Source organism: Capra hircus, chromosome 5 (genome assembly GCF_001704415.2).
Source record: "Capra hircus breed San Clemente chromosome 5, ASM170441v1, whole genome shotgun sequence".
In the NCBI taxonomy this organism is placed as follows: domain Eukaryota; kingdom Metazoa; phylum Chordata; class Mammalia; order Artiodactyla; family Bovidae; genus Capra; species Capra hircus.
Genome location: NC_030812.1, coordinates 31,935,528 through 31,957,914, shown reverse-complemented (window position 1 = coordinate 31,957,914; position 22,387 = coordinate 31,935,528). Strand labels below are relative to the sequence as shown.

Below are 22,387 nucleotides of genomic sequence, written 5' to 3'. Positions count from 1 at the left end.
AACAAGGCTACACACACCCCACCCCCAGAAGACCTCAGCACCTCCGAGAGCCAATCCTTCGCTGTCTTATTCCTCCCGCTCACGCCAAGGCGCCCAGACTGGGGAAGGACGCAAACGCTTCTGATTGCTCAAATGCCGAGCACCCTGCCGGAGCAGCATTTCTGCATTCGGCTGTTTGAGCCCCGAGAAGCTCGCCGCTCCCCGTGCCAGCCTGGCACGAACTTCACGTCTTTCTCAGACCTCAGGATCCCCTTAGTGCCCCAGCCTTAGGGCACGAAAGCCCAGTTCTCAGTCGCCAAGTTTACCCAGACTCTAGTGTTTGTTCCGGGGCACTGAGGTCCGGAATTCCCGAAGCCCCCAACCCTGCGCCGCCTAATCTCGATCCTGGGACCTCCCCCCGCCCTCCCCGCCCCGCCACTCCCGGGTGCGCACCTGGTCCGGCCGGTGGGCACGCTGCTCCGCGCTCCCGGCGCCCGGGGATCCGCGGCTGCCTTTTGACAAGCGGAGACGACCCAGCACCTGACCCCGCCCCTCGCTTGCCCCGCCCCCGAGCCAGCCCCGCCCCGGCCCCACCCACAGGTCCAGTCTTCACTTGCCAAGCGCTCCAACCGCGCGGCAACCATACTGACTTGGAATCAACCACCGCACTCTCTCCTGGGAGACTGCCCAGTATAGACTGTCCAGGACTGCTGTCCATGGGCCCAGGCAAGCTCTGCCCTCCGTGAGCGAGAGCTTTCGATGGTTATCGTGTGCAGATCCACGAGTCTGCTTGCGATAATCCGTGATGGTTCCCCTTTCCTCCCGTTGTCGTGGTTCTACCCAACTCCCCGCGGACGCCTCCTCCAGGTGCGTCACCCCCACCTGGGATGACCCGGCCAGGACGTCTTCGTCGTCTGCTTGTCTCGGGAAGAGGGGCGGAGGCGCCTGCAGCCGGCACGAGCTCTTCTCCCAACGCTCTAGGGGGATCTTGGGGGCCAGCCGCCTTCGCGCTACCCCAGCCGAGCTCCAGGGAACTCAACGGGGCTGAAGTCGAGTCTGGAGTTGCACTGTATCCCTACTCGATGTCCCCACGGGTGCGACCACGGCTGACCACGTACTTGGCCAGTCTCGAAAGTCATCCAAGCAAGCTGAGTCTCAGCCTCCCTGGGCCCTGGGCCCCAACACCACCCACCCAACCATGCCATGCGACCTTGGTGTGAAGAGATGGAAGGAGTGAGAAGCACATCTGAGACCTAGAATCGTAGGTGGATGCGGAAAATTCGCCGTAGAAAATGCGAATGGCTATGTGCTAGGCACCGCTGTAGATGCTAGAGGAGAGCCCAAAAGGATGTAGTTCCCTCCTTAGAGCTCACTGTCCAGTGGGAGAATGCATAAATAGTCATTACAACCTAATGTTCTATAATAGAGATGCCCAGGAAGTCATCCACCAGATGGTACCCCTGTTCAGGCAGGGAAGATGTTGCCATTCACCTTTTATAGAGGAGGAAACCATGGCTCAGAGGGACAAGCTGAACAGGTGGGACATCGAGGTACAGAGAGGTTAAGTGATTTGCCCAACATTACACAGCTATGCAATGAGGGGCAGTTCTAAAGCTCAATCAGTTGTCGCTGCAGTGGCCTCATCCATTTCTGAAACAGTTATGCTAGGCTATAGGATAACCCAGCCCTCTCAAACTCTCAATAACTGGATCAAGAGAAAGGGACCAAGGCTAAAAAGAAAAAAGAACCTTTAAATAGTCAAGTTTGTTAAGCACTGAAACAATTCATTAAGAGGATATCATTGATACTTTCTCTCTGGAAAGGTTTTAAAATATAGAAGAAACACAGATTGATTGACCTTGGGAATGGGCTATCCATTCTGAGAAAACAGATGAAAGGAAGTGCCCCTTGGAAGATTCTGCCAGCCTGATGGATGGATTCCCTGCTTGTAATGAAAGCCAAAGAAAGAATCCCCTTGCCCAGAGCACCATGGGAAAGCTAGCAGCTATTTTCATGGGCAAGAGAGTTTAAGAGGAAACCTCTACCAACCAACACCTTGAAACACCCTCAGGAAGTTCCATGAACCTCTGGGAGAAGTTGATCACTCAGAAGTCACTTTGTAGTGCTTATTTGGCCAGGTGAACCTGACATCTTGAAAATAAACCTTATCAAAAAGTGGTAGAAGATGAGTACTAAGTGCTCCATAGTATTGATAGTGTCTTTCACAGCTCTTCATTTGACCTTCATCATGACATTCTGAGCCAGGCAGGCTGGAAAATACCCTCCCCATGGTATAACTGATGTGCAGAGTCACCCGAGCTCTTACAGCTAAGGAGTGACAGAACCACTTGACCTCAAATCTCTCTGTACTTTTCATGGTTCCATGCTGCCTCTCAAAAAAAAAAAAAAAAAAAAAGTCTATAGGCTTTTCATCTATTGGATCACAAACTAGATAACCCAGCCTTGGAGAACTCAGAGGTTCTGAGTTTGGCAGAATTAGCCATGTACCACTCCCCAGCACAGGTACTCATTAGTGTGTGTGTATGCACACTTGTGTTAGACTCTTTGTGACCCTATCAGCTGTAGCCCACCAGGTTTCTCTGTCCATGGAATTTTCCAGGCAAGAATACTGGAGAGGGTTACCATTTCCTACCCCAGAGGATCTTCCCAACTCAGGGGGAGAACCCATATCTCTTGCGTCTTCTTCACTGGCAGGCAGATTCTTTACCACTGCACTGCCTGGGGAAGCGGCACTCATTAGCCCCATCGCTAACCAATTTCTTTTTATCGTCCCCCAATACTGGAACTGCTCCCTCTCATCTATCCCTCCAGGCCCTACCCCTTCCAGGCTGCTCTCCAGGTAAAAATGTGCCCTTTGAGCCCTTTCTGTAGCACTCCAATCTAGCTGTTTGCTTTTCCCTTTTTTAGGGCCCTTTTCTCTTCTAAAAATTTTTTATGGTTATGGGTATGGTGGGAAGGAAGGAAAGACACTCACTCAGAAAACTCTGGGGCTTCCCTGGTGGCTCAGATGGTAAAGAATCTGCCTGCAATGCAGGAGACCCGGGTTCTATCCCTGGGCTAGGAAGATCCCCTGAAGCCGCCTACCGCAGTATTCTTGCCTAGAGAATTCCATGCACGGAGGAGCCTGGCAGTCTACCGTCCATGGGGTTGCAAAGGGTCAGACACAACTGAGCGACTAACACTTTTCACTTTCAGCAAACTCCGTAACATCAGAGAGACACACAGTTATGGATTCATAAAAACAAAAGCTACCAGGTCATCCCAGTTAGTTCTCTTGTTTTATAGATTAAAAAAAAAAGTCCAGAAAGGTGAACTTATTTATTTTCTCTAAGCTATGTTAGGGTTGTTGTCTTTGTTTATGTTCCACATGGTGAAAATGGAATGAATAAATGGAAGAAACTGTAAGCAGTAAAAGCAATCCAAACGAAAGGGTCTTCCTGGGATAGTTTTATCGAATTTTTAACTGCAACTCATAGTAAGAAATGATTTTTGTCATGGCTCAGTATACCCATGAAGATACACATTTTATGAAACAAGAGATGCCCTGCAATGTTTAAATTCTTTTTCTCTTCCTTCCTCCCTCCCTCCCTTTCTTCCTTTTGTCTTTATTTTTGGGATCCACCAAATTGATTTTGCAATCCACAGTGGGTTGTGACCTAAAGTTTGAAAAATCCATTTTATTGTGAGATCCCTTTATTTAGAAGCCTCAACATGAGATTACCAGAAAGGCCTTTGAGAACCCAGCCTGGCTTGCACAGGGCACTCTCAGAATCCCACAAAGGGTCTAAGGCTTCGGAGAATTCTACATCCAAGGCCACATTGCCAGGGTTAAGGCATTGAGGAAGCTTGTATCCACCCAATGTTTGCCTTTGTGGCCTTAACTCAGTTGTTATCCTACCAAGATCCTGCATTTTCCAGCTTTGGGGCGGTTCTTTCAGCCTCATGAAGTTTTATGGCATGTCAGGAATCCTGACTTCCCCAAAACAGGATAGTGGTGGAGGTGTTACATGCAAGGCCACACAAAGTCAGTGTCCACAGACTTGGCTTGCCCTAGACAGAGTAGCTCATCACTGTTGATTCAATCCAAATCTGTCTGGCCCCAGGGCTCCATTCCCAGTAGCCCAGCTCATGTCTCCATCCTTGGGGCTTTTGGCTCTTGTCTTTCCCACCTGCCCCCATACCCTTGAGCCCTAGGCTGCCAGCCTGCTGGCCCACACATGGCGCTTGCTGGCACAGTGAAGTGGAGCCTGGGGGCCGGACAGAGGAAGGTGGAGACTCCCACCTGAATCTCTCAGCAGAGGCAGCTCCAGAGCTCTCCTAGGCTCCCAGGTATTTGCTGGGCTCCCATCCAAACCCCAGCAGACAATGATGACTCTTCAAGCCCCATCCCAGCTGTGGAGACCAGTGGAATAAACAAGAGGCTCAAGTCCTTTCCCACCTACAAGGGCCTGTGGCAGTCAGTTTTACAGCAACTACGATCACTCTAGCAGGAAATGAAGGGACCCTATCCCTTAGCCTTTGGGGAAATTCTTATTTCGCTCCTCTAGGGAGGTGTATTTTGGAGAGCCTGGTGAGGCCGGTGGGTGGAAAGTCTCTACAGCATGGGAGTAGATGTCCCGGGAGCAGATAAGAGTGCCCTTAGCGTCACATCGCTGCTGAAGAGGTCAGTAGGGAAAGGCTGACTGTTTTCAAAAGAAGCCCCCTCTACTCAGAGGAAAGTCTCCACAGAAAGTGATTATGCAATGATCTCCTTTTCTTCATACCAGTGAGCAGAAGCCTCACAAGCCCCGTCCTGGGCATGCCTGCTTCTTTCTCCAGAAGAACAGGAAGGACATTCCGTAAGTCACCCAGGAATGCATTAAACAACTCTTCCCTGGGGCCTCAACTCCAGAAAGATGTGGCTGTTGACAGCTCTTTTCCTTTGGCCTCTGTCCTGGGACAAACACTACAGAAAATGGACACCCCTCTCTCTGTATTTGCCTCATTGCCCTATGTCATTGAAGATGTTGACATTGTTAAGACTGGTGTTTCTGATGTTCGTCTCCACTTCCACCAGGGATCACTCTGGACTAAATGGTAGTGATGTTGTGCTGCTTTGTATCATTTGCATATCCTATAGCCAGGACATGATCTCTAAACATTTCTGATTGTGAAACCTTCTTGAGTCCCTTGGACAGCAAGGGATCAAACCAGTCAATCCTAAAGGAAATCAAACCTGAATATTCATTGGAAGGACTGATGCTGAAGCTGAAGCTCCATTACTTTGGCCACCTGATTCAAAGAGCTGACTCACTAGAAAAGACCCTGATGCTGGGAAAGACTGAGGGCAAGAGGAGAAAGGGAGCAGTAGAAGATGAGATGGTTGGGTAACATCACTGACTCAGTGGACATGAGTTTGAGCAAACCCTGGGAGATAGTGAAGGACAGGGAAGCCTGGGGTGCTGCAGCTCATGAGGTCAACTGAACAACAACAATTGGCAAAAAATATGAATATATGAATATGAGGCTTCCCAATATGACTTTAAAAGTTCAATCATTAGCTCATATTTCAAGTCAAACTATACAGTTGGGGTGAGATTCATCATCAACATTAATGAATGTAAATTCATATTGCAAATGATGGTCTTGATACTTTTGATCGCCTTTCCTAACACTCCTTTGCACTCAGATGCCTCACCCAACATAACTGACATGGGACCATCTGATAAGAGGACCAACTGAGGGTGCAGTGTCAATCTGTATATTAAACATACCAACAGTTAATTTTTTCTTCTTTTTTTTCTGGCCACACAGCATGTAGGATCTTAGTTCCCAGATCAGGGATTGAATCCATGCTCTCTGCAGAAGAATCTTGGAGTCTTAACCATTGGACTACCAGGGTAGTCCCACTAATACTTAGTTTTTAAAAAATAAAAAAGCAAATGAGAGGCTTCCTTGGTGGCTCAGTGGTAAAGAACCTGCCTGCCAATGCAGGAGACATGAGTTTGATCCTTGATCTGGAAAGATCCCACATGCCACGGAACAGATGAGCCTGTGTGCCCCAACTCTCGAGCTTGTGCTCTAGAGCCCAAGACCACAGCTGCTGAAGTCTGAGTGCCCTGGAGCCTATGCTCCACGACAAGAGGAGCCCCCACGCCCTGACTAGAGAGTAGGCCCCACTCACCATGACTAGAGAAAGCCCTTGCAGGAAGAAGACCTGGCGCAGCCGAAAACAAACAAGTAAATAAAGTTAAAAAGAAAAGAATGAAAAAGGAAGGCTTTGCTATCATCCTTCTGTGCCCAGTGGATCATGAGCCATGCCTTCCCTTGGAGACTTGTGCTCTAGAGGACACAGAAGCAAGATTTAGATCCAGAGAGCTCGGCAAGTTAGGTGACCCATTCAAATCTACAACTAGTGAATTGCAAAGCGGGGACTAGAGGCCAAGTCTACTTCCTCGAAATCCAGGTCTTGCTCTTTCCACCACCATCTGGCTCCTTTTCCCTCTGCTTTGTGCAGAAATGAAAGCACATTGTGTGTGAGAGAATCTCTTGAGGGTTAGAAACTAAATCCCGTGATCCGATTGGCGTATTTAAGCAGAGCCTGAGGCAGGATCCAGGTGGAATTCACTGTGGTGTGTTTGGAACCACAGCTGTTAGTAGTCTGATGCCACAGGTCTTCAACCAGATTAAACCAGAGAGGCAAACAGGACAGGTTCTCCCGGCAGTGGCTACCAGCAGGAAAGGGTGTGGTGGCCACTTGTGGTAACAAGGAGTAGGAGGGCAGCCCTTAAATTCCTAGCTTGGCCACCACCAACGGCCTTCCTTCAACCCACATTCTCTACAAGTGTCCCTCAGCTGGGGTTTCTGGGAGGGAGGAGTTGCCTGACCTCTGAGTGCCAGCTGCCAAGCCCTCAAAGAATGTGGTGAAGAGAATCAGACCATCAGGGGTTTCTATCTCTTTACCCTTTAACCCTCCTCCTCCCCACTCCTCTTCTCTGTCCAGACAAGTCAGTTGCTCCCGTCTAGTCTTTCTTTTCTGCCCTCCCTCTGCTCCCCAGTTTACTTCACACACCTCACATACCTCCGGACCATACTCATCACCAGGCTCCTCAGCTGTCAAGTGATGGAGAATCTGAGGGCCACCAAGGGCTGATGGTCAATGAATCTATGACTTAGACCTGCCTAGAAAGGAGAACAACATCCCAGCTGCCAACACTCCCCCACATTCTCCCTGCCTTTCCTTCCAGTGAAACCTAAAACATGGGTGAGCATAGGTCAAGAGAGAACATTTAGGCAAGCAGTTCAGGTGCCTAGGCATGAAAACACCAGCTGTTGTCTCCTCACAAGGTTGAGATGGAGATGCTGAGCGGGACCCTGGACACAGAAAAATAAATTACAGCAACTGAGTCTTTGTTCTATGTCCTTGAAGTAATCTTAGTACCCCAGTTCCCTGTTCTCTTCTCTTCCCAAGAACCTTATGATTGATCTTGACAAGAATTAGCAATGAATTCCAAAAGCAAAATGTCAAAATCTCCACCATTACTTCCTAGAAATGACTGAAGTAATTCAACCATTTCCTCCATGTTGGAAGCTGGAACTCTAGAGAAATACATATTTCTACATCATTTTCACCTCCTCATCTTCTCCCCTATTTCATAAGGCTTAAACTTTGGACTGATATCATATACCCCGTCAGTTGTAACAATGCAATCTAGCCTGATAGAGAGTCTGATTTGGTGCCTACAGCTGGTTTATTTCCTTGACAAAGCCCTGAATGTGAGGAGATACAATTCCTGCTTTGTGATTAATAATAGTCTCCCCTCTAATCACTTGTTATCTTACTGCATTAGACTATACGTTTATATTTGATCTGCAGCAATTAAAGATTTATTGCCATGTTTCTCTCTGCCACCCTTTAAGTAGAGGGCATTTGAGGACAACTGGTGTTGGAACCAGAACAATTGACAAAGAATTGTGTGTGTCAAGGTTGCATTACTTTTGTCTCAACCTCAGTCTAAAAAAGATGTTCGTTTCTAACAGTACAATGGATTAGATGCCTTGAATCACCCTTTCAGATGAAATAACAATTTTAATTAAGCAACATTTAATCTTAAATATATCACCAAGCTGGCACAAAAGAAAGAAATCTACAGAATTCAAGATGAATTGAAAATAGGAATACAGGTTGGAAAGCAAGGACCAAAACTGGTCTTCATCCTGAGAAAGTGTCTTTAGAACCTTGGGAAACTTGGCCTTTCACTTGGACGGCTTTCATTCTTGCTGGGACAAGAGGTATGGCCAAGGGGTTATCCGGATAAAGTTGGCTTCTCAAAGGTATACCCCAGAACTCTCTGTGTAAGGAGAATGAGAAGTAAACCTCCATATAGCAGGGAATCTGACCTGTGTCATTCTGGATGGTAGGAAAAATAATAAATAACTCCTCAGATTTCATAACCACAGCCAGGGCTCAGCTGGGTCTGCATTCCACCCTCCCCACAAATACTCAAACAGAAAATTTAAAGTGATTTCAAGTTGGTACTACTCAGGTAACTGGTTGAATCGATTGTAATCCTCTCTTTAGGAACTTAACCACATCCTAGTAAGCAAAGACTCACCACAGGTGAAATCTCAGGTAAAATTACAGCTTATGGTCCAAGTCACAAAACACATATGCAAATAAATAAAGCACACTGAGTGAGGAATCAGCTAAAATAGACCCACAAAGGCATTACATATTTAAAGTTTTAGACACAGAATATAAGGTTTTTGTTTGTTTGTTCTACAAAGAAAAAAGAGAAACTCAAAAAAGTACAGGAAATAAGTTATTTATTAATTATAAATAACTTGGAAAATAATCAAAAAGAATTTCTGGAAGTAAAAAATAACGTGTTGAATCTTAAAACTCAGTGGATCGATTTAGTAGCTGATTAGATATGGCTGAGGAAAAAATCAGTAAGCTGGAAGCTAGAGCTGAAAAAACAATCTAGAATGTAATCCAGAAAGACAAGACAAGGACAGTATGAGGTTAACAGATATAAAGGAGAGAAAAATCGAACTGTGCCAAATTGAAGCTCTGGAATGATGCAGATAGATAGGAAAGAGGTAACTTTCAAAGAGACAATAGCTGAGATGTTTCTAGAACTGTAGAGAACTTCTGGAGACCGAATACCAAGAAGATAAATAAGAAGAAACTCACATCTAGGAACATTGTGTTGTTGTTCAGTTACTCAGTTGTGTCTGACTGTTTGTGAGCCCCAGGACTGCAGCAGGCCAGGCTTCCCCGTCCTTCACTATTTCCCAGAGTTTGCTCAAACTCATGTCCATTGATGATGCCATCCAATCATCTCACCCTCTGTCACCCCCTTCTCCTCCTGCCCTCAATCTTTCCCAGCATCAGGGTCTTTACTAATGAGTCGGCTCTTCACATCAGATGGTCAAAGTATTGGAGAGGAAACTAAACACAAAAAAAGAGAGAAAAGATTGTGAACATTGGCCTACAAAGGAATGGTGATTAGACTTAAGGCTGACTTTTCAACAGCAAAAAATGGAGGCCAGAAGATAGGGATATAGCAGTATCTTCAAGATGCTGAGGGGCTTCCCTGACAGCTCAGTTGGTAAAGAATTTGCCTGCAATGCAAGAGACCCTGGTTCAACTCCTGGGTCTGGAGAAAGGATAGGCTACCCACTCTAGTATTCTTGGGCTTCCCTTGTGGCTCAGCTGGTAAAGAATCCACCTGCAATGTGAGAGACCTGGGTTGGAGACCTGGGTTGAATCCCTGGGTTAGGAAGATCCCCTGGAGGAGGGAAAGGCTACCCACTCGAGTATTCTGGTCTGGAGAATTCCATGGACTGTACAGCCCATGGAGTCACAAAGAGTCAGACATGACTGAGCAACTCTCATTCTTCAAGGTGCTGAAAGATAATTACTGTCGACCTGGAAAAGTCCTAAAGGAACACCTAAAGTGTTTTTGTATTGTTCAATACAAAACAATACAAGATTTTTGTGTTGTTCAAGAGGGAGACACAGAAATTGATTCATTGCACACTTTATTAAGGTAAGAATGGATATAAAAAATAGCTAGGCTAATAATTAAAAAACAGATGTTGAGGAGATAGTTTCAAGGAGCAGATGAACAGATGAAGTCAAGAAAAAGTAGAAAGAAATGAATACAAAAATCAAGACAAAGCATTTAATAAGACAGTAGCAGTAAATAAAAATGTCAATAACCCCCAAATTGTAATTAAATAAATGTTCCAGTGAAAAACAAAGTTAGATCAGATTTTTAAAATTCCAGATGTAAGCTGTTAAGAGTTAATTAATCAGGAAGATAAAATAATACTAAATTTGTGTATGTTAATAACATAGCCTCAAAAATACAGGAAAAAGAGATGATGAGAAAACGATAAATACACTATCATAATGGGATATTTTAATATATCTTTGTCAGAAATTGATAGATTATGGAAACAAAAAATCAGTAAGGATGGAGAAGATGGTTAACAAGTTTGCTCTAATATTCCTTGAAGGAATATTGCACACACAATTAGAGAATAAATATTCTTTTCAAACAATACATGGAATGTTTAAGGAAACTGGACATATGGTATGCCATAAAGCTAGCCTCAACAACTTTTGGAGAAGGAAATGGCAACCCACTCCAGTATTCTTGCCTGGAGAATCCCAGGGACGGGGGAGCCTGGCAGGCTGCCGTCTATGGGGCTGCACAGAGTCAGACACGACTGAAGCGACTTAGCAGCAGCAGCAGCAGCAACAACTTTAATGCACACACAATTAGAGAATAAATATTCTTTTCAAACACTACATGGAATGTTATGGAAACTGGACATGTGGTATGCCATAAAGCTAGCCTCAACAACTTTAAAGGATGTTTTAAAATTTCAACAGATTGTATTCTTGGACCATAATTCAATTAAAACACAAATAATATCAAATGGGATAGTCTAGATTATAGTGTGGGCTTCCCTGGTGGCTCAGATGGTAAAGAATCTGCCTGCAATACAAGAGACCTGAGTTCCATCCCTGGGCTGGGAAGATCCCCTGGAAAAGGGAATGGCAACCCACTCCAGTATCCTTGCTTGGAGAATTCCATGGACAGAGGAGCCTGGTGGGCTACAGTCCATGGGGTCGCAAAGAGTCAGACACGACTGAGTGACTAGCACTACCAATTTCACTTTTCAACAATATCAAAACTTGTGTAGCTTGACACCATGGTGCATATAGTTTTGTTCAAGGTGTTGAGAGCCCCACCCAGGGCAGCTGCCCACTACGTATGGCTCTGTGTTCCAGACTGCTCTCACCTCGTGACACCTACATCTCGACATGTATTTCCCCAATCCCTGCAGAAAAAAGAATGAGCATGGGAAATCGCATACTACTTTCTTAAAGTCTTCTACTCACATTTCATTACTAAGGCAAGTCCCTTGGCTGTGCAGTCTATGAAGGATAATCTCACAGGTCCAGGAAGGGACAAAAACTGGAAATATGATGATTAGAATTTTAAAAACACACTTCTGAAGAATAAATTATAATGGCTCTTCTCATAAGTTCAGGAAGGGAGGAAAAAATTGGGAATACTGACTAGATTTTAAAAACTAGAAGTTTAAAAGTTTATTCTGAAAAATAAATTATAATGTAAAAGAGAAAATACTAAGAATTTAATATTAACAATACTATATATTCAAACTTATGGAAATAGCTAAAATAGTATGTTTGTGTATGGATACATGTGTGTGAGCACGCTCAGTCATGTTCAACTCTGTGATCCCATGCATTGTAGCCCACCAGGCTCCTCTGTCCATGGAATTTTCCAGGTAAGAATACTGGAGTGTTGCCATTTCCTACTCCAGGGGATCTTCCTGACCCAGGGATTGAACCTCCATCTCTTGTGTCTCCTGCACTGGCCGATGGATTCTTTACCTTTGAGCCACATGGGAAGCCCCAGCTAAAATAGTACTTCAAGGAAAATACATAATACTAATATTTACTTAGGATTTATTATATAGCAGGCATTGATTTATGAGCTCTGCATATTTTACTCATTTAATTTTCCTAACAACCCTTGAGGCAAGTGTAAATGAGGAAACCAAAGCACAGAAAAGTGAACTGAAGCTGCACAGCTAGCAAGTGGCAGAGCCAGGATTTGGACTTAGCCTGCATGTCTTCCACGTCCAGATGTTATATTTGCAAATGTTTACATTAGGAAAGTTTCGAAGCTGAGAATTAGTGTGTTAAGAACTTTGTTTAGGAAGTTAGAGAGGACCAAATGCAAAATGGCCCTGGAAAAGCCTAAGAAGAGTAAAAGACTGTTAGAGCTTAAGGTAAATTGAAAAAGATTTAGGGAAAATCAACAAAGTTAAACATTGCTTCTTTGAAACAACTCATATAGACAAACCTATCACAAGATTAATTAAGACAAAAAGATGAAAAGAAATAATATTAGCAATTGAAAGGGGGCTTTAACTAGAGATGCTATTGAAAATAAATAGTTGAGAAAATATTATAAACAACTTTATGCCAATATAGTTGAAATTTCAAGGAAGTGGATAAATTCCTAGAAAACTACAATTTGCTAAAACTGACTAAAGAAGAAATAGAAACCTGAATAGCTTATAAGCCTTAGAGAAAAAGAATTGAACTGTCGGTTAAAATTGTTTCCTCAGAGAAAACACCAGACCACACAACTTAATTATAGGTGGCTGTTGTAGCCTGCGTTCCTCAAGAAAGCAAAGTCGAAGTCAAGGGTTTGGGCACAGATGGCTTATTTTGGAAAGTGAAATGTTTTATTTTGGAAATGGAGAACCAGGAAAAATGAAATGGAAGAAGGAACAGCCAGGACAAGGGAGTCATTGCTACGGGCTAAGTCTCAATCTTGCTGGATGGAATGCACTTTAGAGGTGTTTGCCCGAGGGATAGAAGAGGAAAGCCACCAGTTTCCATCCTCCATTGGTCAAGAGTTGCCCCGTGTGGATATTAACTTTCTTGAATTTCCAGATTTGTTAACCCTCAAGCACTAAGGGTTTTCCCAGGCTCCCCTCACATCCATAGTGGAGAAGCCCCAGGACAAAAAGTGCGAGGTTGGTGGGGCTGCTGATGTAAGATGTCAGGTTACACCTGTGCCAAGCTGGTTGTCACTGCCATAGCTGGAATGCCAAAGGGGTCTGTTGTGGGCACAAGAGGCGATACATATAGGAAGTCCTGGCAAGCATTCGTAAAAGGACGGTCCTCAGACCTCCCTGGTGGTCCAGTGGTTAAGACTGTGCTTCCAGTGCAGGGGGCACAGGTTCAACCCCTGGTCGGAGAACTAAGATCCCTCATGTCGCAAGGTGTGGCCAAACAAAGAAAAGACGCTTCATAACTCATTTTCAGAGACTAGAATAACTTTGACTCGAGAATAAGAACAGTATAAGGAAAATTACAAGCTAATCTCAGCCATAAACACAGACATAAAAATCTTAGACAAAATATTAGCAGATCAAAATCCAGCAATGTGTGAAATACTAGCCTGTTAAAAAGGGGAACTAGCCACATCCATGTGTGTGTGCTGAGCTGCTTCAGTGGTATCCGATTCTTTGTGACCCTGGGAACTGTGGCCCTCCCGATTCTTCTGTCCTATGGAGCCTCCAGGCAGGAACACTGGAACGGGCTGCTGTGCCCTCCTCCAGGTGATCTTCCCAACCCAGGGACTGAATCTATGTCTCTTTATGACTTTTTCATTGGCAGGCAGGTTCTTTACCACCAGTACCACCTGGAAAGCCCCAAAGAGCTGCACAACTATATAAATAGATACCCACCCCCACAAAGTGTTCAATAAGATGTAATATTCATTCTTGATTTTTTTTTTAAAAAAATTGCAAACTTGGTATAGTTTGGAACTTCCTAAACCTGATAAAACATACATAAAACAGTATACTTAACAATGAACTATTCTATTAAGACCTAAAACAAGATGAGAATGCCCATTATTGTTAGACTGGATGACAATGAAACATACATTCTTCTCGAGACCACATGAAACGTTCACCAACCTATACCATAGCCAGGCCTTAAAACATACCTTAAGACATTAAAAAGAATTTAAATAATGCAAGGAATGCCTTCAGACCTCAATGGAATTAAACTAGAAAACAACAAAACATAGTTGTAAAATTCCCTATTCAACATTATAATGGAAGTCCTAGACAGTTGATATAAGTCAAGAAATAGAAATGAAAGCTATGAAGATTAGAAAGGCAGAAATTAACTGTCTGATCTGATGGGAAAATTAAAAGAATGAAAAGAAGCAACTTACAATAATAGCAAAAATATAAAGTTCCTAGGACTAAATCTAACAAAAGGTGTTCAAGTTCTTCAAGGAGAAAAATATAAAATTCTATGGAAATATATCAGAGAAGATCAAATAAATGGATAAAGACACCATGTTCTTGGCTAGAGTGACTCAATACAATAAAGATGTCGATTATTTACAAATTGAATTATGAATTCAAAGCAATTCCAATAAAACCCCAACAGAGTTTTTCTTGGAACTGGGTAAGCTAGTTCTAAAATTTATTTGGAAAATCAAGTGCCAAATGCAGATAAATAGTCCTGATAAAAAAAGAACAAGGTGGGATACTCACTCTATACAACATTATCATAATATAAAACTCTAATAATTAATATTATGAGATATCAGAGCAGAGAAAGATAGAGCAGTGACTCAGAAAGGAAACATGCATATATGGAGGCTTATTTGCAACAGATTGAGTATTGCATATTAGCGAGGAAAAGACAGACTAGTGAATAAGCTGGAACAAATGATTATCCATTTAGAAAAAGATTAAATTGGATCGCTACCTCAAACAGTACACTCAAACCCATTACAAGTTGATTTAAGCCTTAAATGGAAAAGCAAACCTAGAAAACTCTTAGTAGATAGTATAGACGACTCCTAATAGGACTTTGACATTAAAAATGGATTAATTTTATACTTTGGGTAATAATCCAATACTACATCATTTATTTGTTGTTAAAAGCATTCCAGTTTTAGCATGGGGAGCTCTGAAGGCTGCTGTGTCCCTCGGGAAAACTACCATCATTGTGGGGGGTTTTGAGTACTTTCTTTCTTTCTGGCACTATAAGATGTTCCAGGCTCATCTAGTATATTTCCTGCCTATAGTTCCTATAGTCCTAGAATCAGCTATTTCTCTAAAAATTCATGGTTCTTCAGACTTTTGGACTCTGTGGGAGAAAGCGAGGGAGGGATGATATGAGAGAATAGCACTGAAACATGTATATTACCATATGTAAAATAGATGACCAGTGCAGGTTTGATGCATGAAGCAGGACACTCAAAGCCCATGCTCTGGGGCAACACAGAGGGATGGGGTGGGGAGGGAGGGGGGAGGGGGATTCAGGATGGGGGGAGACATGTGCACCCATGGCTGATTCATGTCGAGGTATGGCAAAAACCACCACGATATTGTAAAGTAATTAGCCTCCAATTAAATTAATTAATTAATTTTAAAATTCCTGGTTCTTTTAATTAATCTATTTTGAGAGTTATGTTTTATACTGTGGAAATTTTTAAGGCTTCAAGCCCAGGAGATAGCATCTCACGTAACCCTGAGAGAACCTCATCAAGGAAGTGAAGGGAGGAACCAGGTAATATAGAAGTTTTGCAACAAAGGGCACGTAGTCTGAACATCAGAAGACTATTGCTAATTGAAGGAAGCCAGATATCTCAAGTTAAGGAATTTAGTGTTTTTCTTATATGGGAGGATGCAAAGAATCTGGGCTTACTGAAATCATCCCTTTCATCATGCATCTCAGCTACGCAGGGCCAGTATCTTGTGTTGTTCGCTTCCTGAGCTTCCTTGAGGCTCACCTTAGGGAGTGGCTGCATCTGATGGCTGCCCGATAACTGACATTCTTCTCCTTCCTAAGCGCCCCTAGGGCTCAGGAGCTCACATTGGGCTGCAATGGTTGATGACTGTGACATTTTTGTTAACTGATATGGCAGGAAATATTCCATTTCTCAGTTCCTCCCCATGGTATGAAATTCAACCACTATTTGGGAGATGTTTTAAGACCAATTTTTGTCCCATGGTGCTGGGAGGCTCCTCCCAGACTGGGCAAAAGTTCTTGTTAATATGCCACTTAAGGCGTTAATTTTCAGATTAGGCTCGTTAGTAGATGATTAAAGATTCTCTGGATCCTCTATCTTCTAAACTATTATGATCCTGAAGATATTTTCCTTGTTGTTTCTTCCCATACATAGAATCACACTATTATAATCATTTTCACATACAAAACTATATATCTTATCAATTAAGTCATCTAGTCATCATTACATTCATCGGGGGCCTGGTTTCACACTGTAAGAAACAACAATCTTATAAAATAGACGAGATACAAATACTGTAGCTAGTAACACTGACAAAGTCATAGTGTAGCAGAGAGACAAGGCATAAACACCTGATTCTTTTTATTAGAGAATGGCGTTAGAAATTAAAAGCTTGGCACCAGGTCTGCTCATAGTTACTGGGGTACTGTAGACCCTCTGTGCACACAGAACTAGGAAATATGTGTATGTGTACTCTACATGTGTATACATATTGATACATCTATAATTATTTCTATTATCTCTATTCAGTAAAACATGAGTTCATATTAATAGCTCCAATTCTCATCCAGAATTCCATGGTTTATCCCAGCCTTGTCCCCTTGCTTATATGTGACCTTCTCTCCAATAGTGGGAAACTAGGCTTCTACTATTCATGTGCCATAAATAAATATCCATGATAAATAAAGAACTATCAGTTAGTGATTGAATAAGTAAATAGAAGAATATAAACAACTTCCATACAGAAGAATTCTAAATACTTTAGGTATTCCCCCCTAAAGAAAATGAAACATAACTTGCTACTTATTAAATGTGGTATGTACATTATGACTTTCTTCTAAAGAACACAGAATGGAAAGAGATGGCAAATGTAACTTTACAGTGGAGAACCTAACAAACACTACCTCAGTGAGGGGATCAAAATTACTGTCATCAGTGGTAGATAACATTAATAGTGTATACTTTTCATACAATATGATGAAAATGGCACTTTATCCCTGGCCTTCTTCCTGAAAATCCATAATTTTGTCCAACCATTATTTTCTGTGTGAAAAGAAACCAAACTCAAATTGAAGGGCATTTTGCAAATAGTTGATCAGTCCTCAAGACGGTGAAGATCCTCAAAAACAAGGAAAGCTTGAGAAACTGTCATAGTCTAGAGAAGTCTAAGGAGACATGATGACTAAATGTGATTTAGTATCATCCTAAATGGAATCCCAGGATAGAAAAATTAAGAAAGTCTGAGTGAGATATGGACTTTATTTTTTTCAATTCCATTTATTCATTCCTGGCTGTGCTGGGTCTCCATCGCCGCATGTGGGCTTTCTCTTGCTGTGGCGAGCAGGGGCTGCTCTCCAGCCGCAGTGCATGGCCTTCTCATCGCTATGGCTTCTCTTGTTGCAGAGCATGGGCTCCAGGGCATGAAGGCTTCAGGAGCTCCAGCTCACGGGCTTAGTTGCCCTGTGACATGTGGAATCTTCCCAGAGCAGGAATGGAACCCATATCCCCTGCATTGGCAGGAAGATTGTTAACCACTAGACCATCAGGGAAGTTCAAATAAAGACTTTGGATGACGATGATGTATCAATATTGGTTTATTAGTTGTGACAAATGCATGGACAGAGGAGCCTGGTAGGCTGCAGTCTATGGGGTCGCTGAGAGTTGGGCACGACTGAAGTGACTTAGCAGCAGCAGCAGCAGCAGCAATTAACGGTGTTAGCAATAGAGGAAACCGGGTGTGAGGTATATGAGAACTGTCTATAAGACTCTTGCAACTTTTCTGTAAGTCTAAGACTGTTCTAAAATTAAAAGTTCATTGGATGTTTAAAAGAAGGATTCCTTAACCAAAAAAGGAAAGGAGCAAATGAAAAGAAAAAGACTCTCTACTCAATATTCTGCAACGACCTATACGGGAAAAGAATCATAAATAAGAGTGTATATATGTGTATGTATAACTGATTCACTTTGTCATACAGCAGAAACTAACACAACATTGTAAATTAACTATACTCCAATAAAATTTTTTTAATAAATAAAAGAAAAAGACTAACAAATCTGACTATATTGGAATGGAGAACTTCACTTTACGAAAAGACCCCACCAAAGAACAGAAAGACAAGCCAAAGAGTGGAACAAGATATTTGCCACATTGATAACCAACAAGGGGTCAGTATCAAGGATACGCAAAGAACAACTTTGAGTCCATAAGAAAAATACAAATTTTTGCATAAAATGATGAGCAGAAGACATGAATAGGCATTTCACTATAGAAGAAACACAGATAAACATGGTGGGGGGGTACAAGCAGGGTGTCTAATTTCATCATTAATCAGGGAAAGACAAATATATGATACCGGTTATATGTGGAACCTAAAAAATCTGGTACAAATCAACTTATTTACAAAACAGATATAGAGTCACAGATGTAGAAAACACACTTATGGCTACCAAGAGGGAAAGGGCGTGAGGATAAACTGGGAGATTGGGATTGATATACATACACCACTATTATACATAAAATAGATAACTAATAAGGACCTACTGTATAGTGGGCTCCCTGGTGGAACAGCAGTAAAGAATCTGCTTGCAATGTGGCAATCCTGTGCCACGAAGACCCCCTGGAGGAGGAAAAGGCAACTCACTCCAGGATTCTTGCTTGGGAAATCCCATGGACCGAGGAGCCTGGCGGGCTACAACCCACGGGGTCCCAGAGAGTTGGACACAACTTAGTGACTGAACAACAGCAACAATAGCTAGGGGTACTTACACAGTTGACAAAATTATAAAGACAAGGAAATGATTAACACAAAGTTTAGGATAAGAGTAAAATACATGAGGAGAAACATACAGGAGCTTCTGATGTACAGATATTCTTCTCTTTCCAAATCTAGATATGAGTATTCATTGTAATATTAGCCTTAATACTTCACTATGTGTGTAATATATGTTCTTTTGTGTATGATATGTGTGTCCATTAGTCATAACTGCCTCAAGGAAAGAAGTGCTGATGACAAAACCATGATGACGTATTTATTTTATTTATTATTTCTTTTTACGTAGCATGTGCGTACATAGTTTTGATGATATGAGTGAGCTGGAAGCATTTAGTAGGTAGAATCCGTCCCTCACTTCTCCTTTCTGAGGCTGACTCCATTATCCAGTCCATCCAATTTCTCATTTTAAATTTGTGTTTAGAAGTCTTCCTTTTCTTTCCAGTCATTGCAGGTAATCGCCATCGTGGTCTTCTTCCAGAGTGCCCCCTGACTGAGGGCACTGTCATTCCTGAGCACATGCTTCCTCCTGAAGTGGCACAGTCAGATCTGCTGGACTTCATTCCCACTGCGACTGGATCTGTTAATGCCTGGATCTCACTCCAGGTTCCCCGGCCCTATCCATCCTTTTAACCGAGGCTGAAGATCACCACCTTTCATGAGAGTGTCTTGTCGCCATCTTTGGGGGAATCTTGCCCACTCACAGCATCCCAGTCTTCCCCTTATTGTTCTGCTGTTTATGTTCTGCCCATTTCAAGGCAAGAAAAATATTCTGCTTAGAAATCTGCACCCAGACCTAAGATAAAAAGATTCCTTTTCCCACCTTACCTTCAAATTCAACAAGATCATGATCAATGTTTTGCCTCCACAGCAATGGCACCCCGCTCCAGTACTCTTGCCTGGAAAATCCCATGGACGGAGGAGCCTGGTGGGCTGCAGTCCATGGGGTCGCTAAGAGTCGGACACGACTGAGCAACTTCACTTCACTTTCTGTCAGTAGAGAGCAGTGATTAAGTATAGTGGTTCTGGACTCAGGCTGATCTAAGTTTAAATCTCATTCCTGCTGTTTAACAACTTCATGACCTTAAGCTAGTTATTTAACCACTCAGATGCCCATCTTCTTCATGTATATAATAGGGATTATTTTTATTCCAGGTACTTTTGTTGCAAGCGTCTTTGCCATAGACATCTTTGCCATTAGCATTTTGGACGCAAACATTTTCACAGCATAACTAATAGGCCGTAACCCAATTAAAAGATAACCTGTTGGCAGTTTGGTTTTAAATCCGTGGCATTGGCACAGTAGCCTCATTTTTATATTATATAAATTTTAGCATTCACAATGGTCTGTACAGTGAGGAGATCTGGCAGGCTTGAAAAAGTGGATGATAACAACTGTGGATGGATATGGATTTGGTGGAAAATATAGTGATAAGACTCACTGAATGTGTGAATTAAGAGAAGTTGCACATTATACTACAAAATGATAACATATCACTGTGCAAATCCTTCAGTGATTTGAAGTTGCAGAGTTGAACCCACATTTCCCATAGAACTTTGGAACGTCTATCAACAGACATTGTAACATGCCAAGAACACCCAACAATAGAGAGGCTCTCACAAGGCAATATAAAGCTCAGTTACAAATACACATTCTATGACTTGGAAATGGCTATCTCTCTCGATGAAGGAAGAAATTTTATGGGAAAAGAAAAAGTGCAATGCTGAATGAGGAAGCAAATCAACAAGCCCCCAACATGCATAAAATAAAATGCTATAAACAAATGACCTGAAAGTCATGTGCTATGCACACCACGACTACGCACACATTTTAAAGGTATTCAAATATTTTGTATTTCACAACAGTTTTTGTAATTTTCTTATTTCATTTTTCGTGTTTTATTCAGTTCAGTTCAGTTCAGTTCAGTCGCTCAGTCATGTCCAGCTCTTTGCAACCCCATGGACTGAAGCATGCCAGGCTTCCCTGTCCAACACCAACTCCCAGAGCTTCCTCAGACTCATGCCCATCAACTCAGACTCACATTTTATTATGTCCTTCTTAAAGTCTCTCTTTTATTTTTCTCTTATTTAATTTTTTTATGGCAAAACTGCCTTACGGTCAATTAGTTATGCAGTGAAAATGTTTGTGGTGAAAACCCTTGTGGCAAACATACTTACTAGCAAAACACCGGCCATGATATTTCTTCCTATTTCACCGAGGTGTCACAAGCATTGAATTAAATAAAGCACCCAGTCTGAAGTGCAGCGAGCACTCAATAAATGTCAGACATTATTCCCTTGTTTTTTGTCTTAATATTATTTGTTTTGGAAGCTGAGTTCTTCCTTGGGGTGAAATTATTTCTTGTTATTTCTTGGTGTGGTGGCATTTAGTCGCTCAGTTGTGTCTGCCTCTTTGTGACCCCATGACTATAACCTACCAGGCTCCTCTGTCCATGGGATTTCCCAGGCAAGAATACTGGAGTGGGTTGCCATTTCCTTCTCCAGGGGATCTTCCCGACCCAGGCATTGAACCCGCGTCTCCTGCTTTGGCATGTGGGTTCTTTACCCCTGAGCCACCAGGGAAGTCCTAACTCTGAAACTGTGCTTTCTTGAACTTACTTAGCCCCCTGCTGACACTTTCCCTGCCTTGGCATCGAAATGGGGTTCCAGGAAATTAACCTAAAATCTCACCAGGCAGATGGGAAGCCTGTCCACGTCCTTCTAGGCTCTTGAGCAGCCAGAACATTCTATACAATTTCTCAGTAATTCCTTATACTACCACATTCTTCTGCTCGTCTTGAGTCTTTTCCTGATTTCAGTTCCTTTTACTGGGCTCATGACCATTTACTCATTCATTCTTCAATGAGGCTTTTATCTTTAACTCCATGATAATAGCTGAAAACTTTCCATCCCTACTCTTATTCACACAGAAGAATCTTAATTGGTTTGTCCCTCTCTTCTCTCTGTCATTCATACTCATTTCAAAACTTTTTAGGCTGTAATAAAAAAATCCAAAGTTCAAGAAGTATCGATATTAAAATATTTAAAACTTACAAAAAGCAATATATTACAAAAATAACATTTTATAAACTTTTAAAATAACTTCTGTTAACCAGGGCATGTTTTATTGTTCAAAACAAAAATCAAAAGAAAAGAAAAAAGAAATTACTCTGCTAGTTGAAGTCTGCAACTCTACTTTAGAGCTTTATTCTGTCAGAACAAACCCCCGTTAAAATGTGATTCCTCCAGGAAGATGCATTCTGAGAGGGACAGCGCCTTTACACCAGGAATTTACAAACTATGATCCACAGCAGACTAATTATATGGGATGCTAACAGATTTTTAAAATACATTTATTTATTTGGCTGTGCTGGACCTTAGCTGCAGCATGTGGGATCTTTAGTTGTTACATGCAAACCCTTAGTTGTGGTACGTGGGACCTAGTTCCCTGACCAGGGATCAAATCCAAGCCCCTCCCCGCGCCCCCCGCCCCGCACCCTCCTTCCCCTGCCCCGG

General features: G+C 42.5%; 1 protein-coding gene across 2 annotated transcripts in view; it reads right to left on the bottom strand.

Moving 5' to 3' along the window:
• VDR (vitamin D (1,25- dihydroxyvitamin D3) receptor) overlaps positions 1-22,387 on the bottom strand; it is a 106,593-nt gene that overhangs the window by 57,840 nt on the left and 26,366 nt on the right. The window contains exon 1 of one of the 2 annotated variants that reach the window (XM_018047872.1): positions 433-518. The exons of the other annotated variant lie outside the window; for it this stretch is intronic. The gene's annotated coding sequence lies outside the window, so the exon portion shown is untranslated. Of the gene's footprint in view, positions 1-432; positions 519-22,387 lie in introns of those variants that run through there. 2 annotated transcript variants of the gene reach the window in all.